General features: G+C 46.6%; 1 protein-coding gene across 4 annotated transcripts in view; it reads left to right on the top strand.

Moving 5' to 3' along the window:
- Positions 1-2,971: 2,971 nt before the first annotated feature.
- SPATS2L (spermatogenesis associated serine rich 2 like) overlaps positions 2,972-6,000 on the top strand; it is a 78,854-nt gene continuing 75,825 nt past the window's right edge. Inside the window, exon 1 of one of the 4 annotated variants that reach the window (XM_059853345.1) lies at positions 2,972-3,066. The gene's annotated coding sequence lies outside the window, so the exon portion shown is untranslated. Of the gene's footprint in view, positions 3,067-3,511; positions 3,685-6,000 lie in introns of those variants that run through there. The other 3 variants (XM_059853349.1, XM_059853348.1, XM_059853346.1) reach the window with 3 other exon arrangements.

Genomic DNA, 6,000 nt, shown 5'->3' with positions numbered 1-6,000 from the left:
CCCTTCTAATATAGCCCAAATGTTCTAGCTGTGATGCTTAATTGTTGTTGCTTATCATTTTACCTTTATCGATTACTAACCTCTACGAGACAGTGAACCACTTCAATGTGTGTTAACCACAAGGTTCATACTGCTACTTGGCATAAAGAGAGGATGAGAACTAAACTCTGGGCAGCTGGTGTCCTCTTTTTGCAAATGTTAGCTCAGCACACAGTCAAATATGCTGCAAGTCAATGCAGATTTGCACATTTGCTGCAAACAATTAAAAAGCTGGTAGAGTAATGCTAAAATTCTTTCAATGCTCCTGTAGAATCTGTGTCACCTTGTCTGTAGATCACCTTCTAGATATAGGCCCATTATTCCCTGGAAAAAAAAAGGTTGGCAGATGTTGCATCAGTCTCTGTATGAAGAGCTCCTGTTGCCTGAAGATTTGTTTGAGGCAGCCATTTGTGACCCCCACAGCAAAACATACATTATCCCTTTCATGCTCCCATTTCAGCCTCTACTTTCAGTTCCTGTGGATGGCAACTTCCTTGTGCCAGCTTTTGCATGCACCTGAAAGCTTCCCAAAGCTGTTATTCCTCCTCTATTTGTTTACAGCTGCCTATTACTTAGTGGGTTTTTTTTTTTCCACTTGTGTTTAGAATCCAGAAAACTCCCCCTCAATATTGTCCATATACACCATTTCTCACTAGAGTGGTAGATGACAAAAAACCCTTAGGAATTAATTTCAGAGTACACAGAATTTATAAATTTATTGGAAAATACAATAAAAAGTAGGCCACTTAACTTTTGTTTAACTTGTCTGAATAGATTTACAGTTAATCTTAAATAATTAACTTTAAGTCACTACTTTTTCAAAAGCCAGAAGTAAAGATCTGGAATGAAGTTTCAGTTCAGGTTTTTCTTCCTGCCATGCTGTCACACAAAAACCCTAAGCTATTTCTGGCTGTTCTTATTTTTAGACTGTTCTTCATATACCATTTACCATCATTGAAATTAATGAGAAAATAAAAGGAGTGACCTTTGGCTAGACACATACAGTTTATGCATGAGCTAAACAGCAGGATCTTTTTTCATTCTTCTTTTTCCCCACATTCTCTTTCTCCCTGCTCTCCCTCATCCAAATATAATTTGTAAAGCCTTTAGAGCCTTTCATCTTGTGTGTTTCCACTGTGTTCCTTTAGATGAATCTCAGGTCCCTGATTCACATCTATTCTCTTGTGCTGAAAGGTCAGTGGCACCCTTGTTTTATGAATATAATCTACCATTCTCCTGAACTTCAGAATTTTTTCCAAAACTCCCAGGCAAAATTCATACAGCTCAGGGTGCAGCCAAATGTTGGCATTACTGAAAGAGCACTCTCCTTACACAAATACAAGCCTGGACATTCCAAGTTAAGTTGTTTAAAATAAACAAGCATTTACTGAAGATCTGAATATTTTTAAAGACATGATTCCAATTGCAGACATAATTCTCAACCTGTGGCCTCACAGTAACATCAAGTATGTAATTCATGCCCAGCTTTCTGCAGCAGGTGGACAAGTGCATTTGACAGATCCTCACTCCACGAAGGCACCGTGCCTGAGCACAGTAGAAAGTGCCCAGGGAGGTTTCCTGGGGCACTGCTGTCACAGCCAGCCTTGCACTGTCCCACTGCAGTGGTTCCCTGGCAGGAGGAAACGCTGCCAGCTCTGCCTGGTTTGCAGGGTTCTCATTATAAATTGCACCTTGAATGATTTTCAGGGCAGCACTTTCAGAATCCTTGGTTGAAAACAGTAAGGCTCGAGTGTTGCCTCCAAACTGTGAGGCTGAAAGTTCATTTCCTGAAGTCGAGGGGTGGTGTGACCAAGCATTTGTGCTAGCTGGAAAAGAGGTATGCAACCACTCTGAGAGGGAACACCATGACTTTCCAGTCCTTGTGGGAATCACTGCCAACAAAAATGAGAACTGATATGTGTTTGGGTTAAGGGAAATGCTTATGACAGTGTAAGACACCAATGCTGATAGTAAATCTGGTTTGTAGTTACTTATGGAATTTTGGGCTTTTTTGTTTGTTTGTTCGTTTGGTTGGTTGGTCTTTTGTTCCAAGTGTATGGTTGTACCTCTGCATTCTAGTGTTTAAGTGGATAGTTATTTATTGCTTCCTAATTTTTGTATTAATAATCCTGACTGTATTTAATTTGCACCTTTTAGGTGGTATTTTCAAACACTGATTACTGAAAAACTTGTGGTAAATTTTTATATTCTCATTGTTTGCCATGAGTATTCATAGAGATTTCACAGAATGGGTAAGGTTGGAAGAGATCACCGTGGGTCATCTGGGCCAACCTCCCTGCTCAAGCAGGGTTATCCCAGAGCACAAGGCAGAGGATTGTGTTCAGATGGTTCTTGAGAATCTCCCAAGAGAGAAATTCTACAGCCTGTGGGCAATTGGTTCCCATGCATGGTCACTGTACAGTAAAGTTGTTCGTTCTCACGTTTATGTGGAACTTCTGTGCAGCAGTTTCTGCTCGGTGCCTCTTGTGCTCAGCACCGCCGGGAAGAGCCTGATCCATCCCATAGCACACACCCCTCCCTCCTTTAAATATTTATACACATTAATGAAGAGGGACCCCTCTCGGTCATCTCTTCTCGAGGCTAAAATTCATCTGCTGGCCGTGACTGATGTCGCCTGTTTACTTTCACTTAAGGAGAAGTTCGTGACTAGTTCCTCACAGGAGGCCCAGCGCTGTCCTTGCGCGCCGTGGGTGTTTCATTGCTGCGTGCCAAGGGGGGTACACGTAAATCACGTGCCCAACGCCTGGGGCCGGGGGGCCGCTCTCCGCCCCTCACAACACCCCCGGCCCGGCACGCAGAACACGGAGACGACACCTCCGGAGGCCTCGCCGCGGGCCCGTCCCGCCGCTCCCGCCCGGCGGCGCCCGGCCCCGAGCCCAGCCCGGGGCGGGCCGGGGGCGGTGCTGGCGCGCGGGGCGGGGCGCGAGGCGTGTCCGCGGGAGGGCGGCGGTGCCACGGCCGCCACCGGCCCCAGCCCCTCCTCGGCCTCCGCCGCGGCCGCACCAGGTAAGGCGCCGCCGTCGCCTCCCCTCAGCAGCACCTGCGCGGGGCGGCGGGGGGCCGCCGGGAGTTTCGTGCCGAGGGGTGCCGCGGAAGGAGGGGTGCGGCTGCCGCGGTGCCCCACCCGTTGCTCTGTCGCCTGGGATCCCGGCGCCGAGCCCCGGCTGCGGGTGGGCCCCTCCTGGCGGCACGGGGACCGCAGCCAGGCCGGCCCCGTTCCCTGGACCCCGCCTGGCGTGCGCCGGGACCCGCTCGGCCAGCGCCCGGGAGCCGCTCGCCGCCGCTCCCCCTCGGCCGCCGCTCCGCCAGCCATCGGCGCCTCCGGAGCCGAAGCGGGGCTGGGCTGAGCTGAGCTGGGCTCTTCAAGGCTATTCGGTAACAGCCTCGGCCATAAATGATTAACTGCGCGCCCGGGGAGCCGGGTATCGCCGAGCGTGGCCGCCCGTGCCCGGCGCGCTGAGCCGGCGGAGCGTTCGGTCCCGAGCCGCCGCCGGGGGCTCCGGCAGGGCTGCGAACGCTGCCGCCAGCGCTGCCACACCGCAAGGTAGCACGGAGCTCGCTGTGCCTCCGCTGCTGTCTCAGCGTGAATCCACCCATTTGGCGTTCTTTTTTATCTCTGCCAAGGTAAAAGACCGCCAAGATGATAGGGGTTTTTTTTTGTAACTGATTTTGTGTTTGGTTTAGGGTTTGTTGGGTTTTTTTAATCTTTGTTGTCGTTTTTACTATGCATAAAAAAATTAGTAGGTATGGAATTCGTTGATAAGCAGTGGCAGCTGGCAGTACTCTTATTCTCTATCAGAATGCAATGCCTCCTTTGTTGAGCTGTAAATTAATAGTGTAAGCTCCTTCCCCACCCTCAGCCTCATCACTTGGAGATGTGAATCGCTTGTACTACCAGATTTGTTTTCTTTAGGAAAACTAAGAGGTAGTGCAGAAAATCCATCGGTTTGATTCCAGGTCACATTCCACTGGATTGATATGGTTGATTTCAGCCTGAAAATGTGCTTCAAGGCAACTAATGATCTGTGGGAATTTTTTTTTTTTTTGTTAACCTTTAAATTTGAATTGCTAGTGTTTGTAAGAGGCATTTTCCTTCTGTTTTTTTTTGAGCTCTTGATGCAGTTATAAAGTATTTTCCAAACATGGTGATTCAAGAAGGTAAACTAAAAACTTCCTACACAGAAGGTGGAAAAGGCTGCTGCATGTAGAATGTCAGGTTAACTAGGAATGTATTTGCACTGTCCATGAAAGAAATCGTGGCTGGCAACCTGTTGAATGCCACTAAGTAGAGTCTTCAAGCCACTGTGAGCAGGACACCGTGCCCTTGCCACAATTGTTTCTGTGAATGCAGTCAAACCGTGCAAATGCAGAATGATTTCCAGGTCAGAACAGGTTGATGAATTTAGTGAGGCGCCATCACAAACTGCTGGAGCCAAGCACTGGTGCTAGGCTTTATGTGTTCTCCCACTAACTGTGCTAGGGAAGTGGAAGGAGTTTGGCCCTTTGAGAGCAGCAGGATCTGTTAGATGTAATGAGACACTCATCAAGATAAGGCTTGTACCGTGTCAGGTGCTGTATAACTGTGTAAGAAGGTAAGGTCACAACTCCGGGAAATTTACTGCATAAAGAGTGCTATGATTAGGATGAATTAAACTAAGCACCCTTCAAAATGTCCTCAGGGTTATCCTTAAGTGAAGGGTCTGTTTCCACAGTCCTTATGCCCAGGCAGATGCGGGAGAAGAAATGTGCTTGAGAAATATTGTTTTGTCTGACATTCAGTAACAAGCCTAAAAACTGATCACAGGCATCTTTCTGCATTGGGAGAGGTTTGGTTCTGAAAGTAGAATGGTTATTCTTAGCTAGTCCTTCTTGCTTAAAGAAACGGAAATGAGGCTGTGTCAGGACACCTTCCTGCTGTTTCCCAAATTTTAAGGAAATACTTGTCTGGAACTGGAATTGATTCAGGCCTGTTTTTAAGAGAAAGTACAAAGTTTCCAGTGGCCTACAATGTGTTTTGTATTTTCTTCACGTTTTTCTCTAACGATCATGGAAGTACCAAACCCAGACTGTTGTAGACAGTCTGTGTTTTGCATTAATTCTCACAAACTGTTATGTTTATGTACTTTTTTACCCACACACTTGGCCTCTGTTGTCCTTCTAAGGGACTGTGTTTCCTGGTGTGTTTTCAGAGGCCATGTCTTAGATGTCTTTAGACACTGTTAGCAATGTTAGTCATGCAGAATAGGAAGAAAAACCCTACCTCAGTCATATTCTCAAAACAATCTTCTGTGGTGCTTTACAAATCTAAAGGAAAGGTCAAACTCCACTTTTCACTGTGCACTGGAGGATAAAAGTAAAGCTGTGTAATGACTTGGAGCAGAACGCCAAAGGGCAGTGAGACTTTGCACAAAGATCTAGGGAAGAAAAATAACACTTAACTGTTAATTGTAGTTGATTTGTAGCTATTATCAAGGATTTTATTGTCCATGTTGCTCTTGAGAAATATGGCTCCTGTCTGGTGTTACTCTCTACTCTGTGTTTTCTTGCACTGTTCTAATGCTTCAGTTTTTCTGTTCCTCCTGCCTGCCTTCCTCAGATGTATCACCAGCTTTCTCAGTTTTCTTCTTCTAGTATAAGAAGAAACAGTTGTGGAGTACCTTTATTTTAGACTGGACACCTTCTCCTCTTAAAACTTGTTTGAAAGCAGTGCTCCATATCATTATTAAATCAAAGAATTTGGATACTGAACTTCACTGAGATTAACAAGGGGCTGTGCACGTCACACCTCCATGCCCTTTGGGTTTCTGAGCACCTTGAGCTTCAAGATGCGTGGCATTGTTTACTTCTACTTTGCATTGGCAAGAGTCTCTTTGCAGTGCTCAGAATGGTAAGGTCTCTTGGGGAGCATGAGATGAGGGGGTGTAGTTACCTTGGGGGTGT

The sequence above is a fragment of the Haemorhous mexicanus genome, chromosome 8 (genome assembly GCF_027477595.1).
Source record: "Haemorhous mexicanus isolate bHaeMex1 chromosome 8, bHaeMex1.pri, whole genome shotgun sequence".
Classification (NCBI taxonomy): domain Eukaryota; kingdom Metazoa; phylum Chordata; class Aves; order Passeriformes; family Fringillidae; genus Haemorhous; species Haemorhous mexicanus.
The sequence above is the reverse complement of the archived record's forward strand: the minus strand, read 5'-3'. Positions and strand labels throughout refer to the sequence as shown.